Raw genomic sequence first — 3,556 nt, 5'->3', positions numbered from 1 at the left:
TCCGACCCGAGGGCACCTGCGTTGCCAGGTAACGAGGCTTACCGAGTTACCGGCTACGCAGCGTGCCCGAGGGTCGGATTTTTCTATCCGTACCGGAAACACATGATAGATTAATAATATCTGTCATGTGTTCCCGTTCCGAATAGAAAAATCCGACCCGAGGGCACCTGCGTTGCCAGGTAACGAGGCTTACCGAGTTACCGGCTACGCAGCGTGCCCGAGGGTCGGATTTTTCTATCCGGAACGGACACACATGATAGATTTGTTTTCTAGCACACCTTAAATTACATTTTTATGTGAAGAAAATACATAAGAATGCGCGTTTTGTACATTTCACCAAAAAGCGCGTGCGAATTATGTTGACTGACGTCATGACGCGCAGTAATTTGTATTCATTGCATACGTCAATAAGTTCCTTCGCTATCACGTCTTTTAAGGGTAATTTTGTTTTGTTTTTAGGGAATATTTTTGTAAAGTTAATGTTAATGGAACTCATCTATTGAAATCTCATAACTATGGTTACATTAAGTGTTTAATAAAAGAAATAAAAAGTAGTACGTCACAGCGTGTGACTCAACTGGCATGAGGGGATGCCAGATGGAGTTTTCCAGCACGGCTGAATTTACCGGAAATGCCTTTCCGGTGTGCTAGAAACTTATATTTCATATAGATACTTTAAATATATCACAGATTATACAAGGAAAACTTTTTTAATATTAAACTTGAACAACCACCACTAATCCTTGGCAATCGAATGACTACCATTGGAACAGCTTAGCAACTATGGCAAACATTGATTTCCTTAGCAACCATGTATATCCATAGTTAATATCAATGTCTTCTTGTAAATGAATTTAGACCATACATTTATATCTTCACCTCAGTGTAATAACTCAATAACTGCATATAGAAATAGAAGCAGATATTGAGTTCTTGCACTAAGATATATGTGTTTGAAATAAATTTCGGTATTTGCCGCGCATGTCCAATGACCTACATTTTTTGAGCATTGATACTCTGGTGACTGATAGCCATTTTGGCCCCCTTGTTTTTTAGACTATCTGCGCGTGCGCACAGGTAGTCTTAAGACCACAAACTCCAAAGAACTACTTCTATTCATGTCGTTTTAACCCATTTTTTTTGTCTCAATGCGCTCTATGTTTAGCAGAATGACGTCGAAACCATAAAAATAGATTGGTTGTGTTGCAGTCCGAGTATGAGTTTTTGCTTTTTCGGCTATTTCCGTGCTGTAATTATGTATCCCGGCATTTTATTTTAAGCAGAATATAACTATTTTTAGATCGTTATATTTATCAGATTAATGAGGGTTAAGATAGGAGGCTCTGGTAGGAAGATAACATATTGATATTCACTCTGAGGTTAGCCCATGATGTTTCAGAAATGATTACCGACCGCAAGTGTCCCATCGCCTGCAGGATTTGTCATTATTATAACCTGACGTGACCCTGAAGCACGCTTATTTGTAATGGTGCTTGACCTTTATGAGATAAGAAACAAAAATAATTGTCAAAGTTTAAAATAGTTGTATCTCAGGTTTCGCATTGCTAATGATTCAAATACTATACATTGTAATTTACCTGCAATACAATAACAAGATACTATTCATTCTATGACTTTAGGCGTTTATATTTCTAATGAGATGTTTTCATTTTTTGCATAAAAGCTTCGTTCCGGTGTATTCTTGGCATAGTTTTAGACATTAGGCTTTCAATTTATATAAGCACACATGCCCTGATACGACAGTGAGTCATGCATACGTTTGGTAAAGCAAAGTAGTTCGGTTTAAACCTTTTTAACACCAAAAGAGTACGAAGCATTCATAACAGCACTAGTACTATTTCTACACAGGTACTTACATAAAACATTAATAACATTAAATTTATCAATAAACTTTAAAAAGCACAATCATATTCTCATTCATAAAACAGACAAGTTCCGATAATCTAAAAATAGATTCAACTACATTAACTGACCGGTATTCTAGTTTCTATATACATTAACTGACCACATGTTTGTCCTCACCGCGGGAAAACGACCATCTGATAAGTTCTGCATTTTAAAAGGTATTATTGCTAAAGTTGCTCGTAAAAATATAATCAGTTTCCTTAAAGAATTAAAACGTGTAAGTTCATAAAACTTGTCTAACGTATGCTATCTAATCAAAACACCTAAAAACCTTTAGACGCGATTGATAAGAGCATTTACTGTAACTTCAAATACATGGGGATACGTCGACTGAAGTGATATAAGCTGTGTATTTTGAATGAAATTATTGTTGAAGTTGTCTGTAAAAAATGATTGTCCCCTAAACAAAACGTGTATGTTAATGAAAGGAAATGATATATATATATATATGATGTATTGTATTTTCCTATCCTATGGTATCTAATCAAAGCAACGAAAAACCTTTAGAAACGCTTGAAATGGGGCATGCATTGTAACACTAAATACATGGGGATAGGGGATTACGACGATTGAAGTGACATTTACAAAAACAAAATGACACAAGACGCCATAAAGATATAGATATGTTTGTTTCCTCGCCCAGTGTGGGCACAAGCGCTCTCGGCACATTTTTCACTTTTATTTATGTGCCCTTCACCCATTCCCATAGTTCAAATAAAATTTGCAACTCTCACATATTTGCCCGCAGATAGTCTTTCAGCGCCTCGCGCTTTGATTAATCCAAGCATGCAATCTCCAAAATGTCTGGAACAATCTCAAATCCCTCAACAGGATCAAGCAAACCTTGTTTTTGGTTTGATATAAAGTGTGATCTGTGCAAGAACAAGGTCTTAACGATCAAAGATCAGCTAAGTAAACTATTTATGGAAATCAGCAATATTGTCCATATTAAAGGCAAAGACCTTTCTTTAATATTATTTGAAACAGTTTCTTTATAAACCAGAAGACTGTGTTTTGGTTAAAGCTCAGGGCATTACAAAACTGCTTTCACCTTTTTCAGAATTTTATAAAATGTTGTATATAATATTGACTGGTTTCAGCGCATTTCAATGAATTCAACACTGAATCCCCGAGTAAAAGAAACTTGCATTTTTATATAGATGCTGCTGAGGTTTGATCTCAAAACCTACTTACAATAAATAAAAAAGAATCAACTTAAATTAGTTGAAATTTAAATTACAAAGACTCTATTAATTCAATCATCACCCAGGATGAGACCAAGTTTAATTCAAAGTACAGTCACAGCTCACTTCTCATTGTCATACTCTAATGTTCTACCTTTAAAGACTTTAGACTTTTAACTTTCAGTAAGTTCACTTAATAAAATAAGATACGTCTTATGCTCATTAGACAGTTTGAGTAATTGGAGCTGTCAACACAATGTTTACTTCATGTTCTGATACGTTCACGTGCCTCTTAGTTATAACTGGGACAGATAGGAATGTTTCATGACAAAACATAAACAAGTTTTTCCAAATTCATTATAAATTATTCATAACATGTTTTTGCAACAAATCAGCATATGTATTGGAGCTCAACCAATGTTAAAAGAGAAAATAAAACAAGGATG

Source organism: Mya arenaria, chromosome 4, assembly GCF_026914265.1.
Source record: "Mya arenaria isolate MELC-2E11 chromosome 4, ASM2691426v1".
NCBI classification, from domain to species: Eukaryota; Metazoa; Mollusca; class Bivalvia; order Myida; family Myidae; genus Mya; species Mya arenaria.
This window is presented reverse-complemented; position numbering follows the sequence as displayed.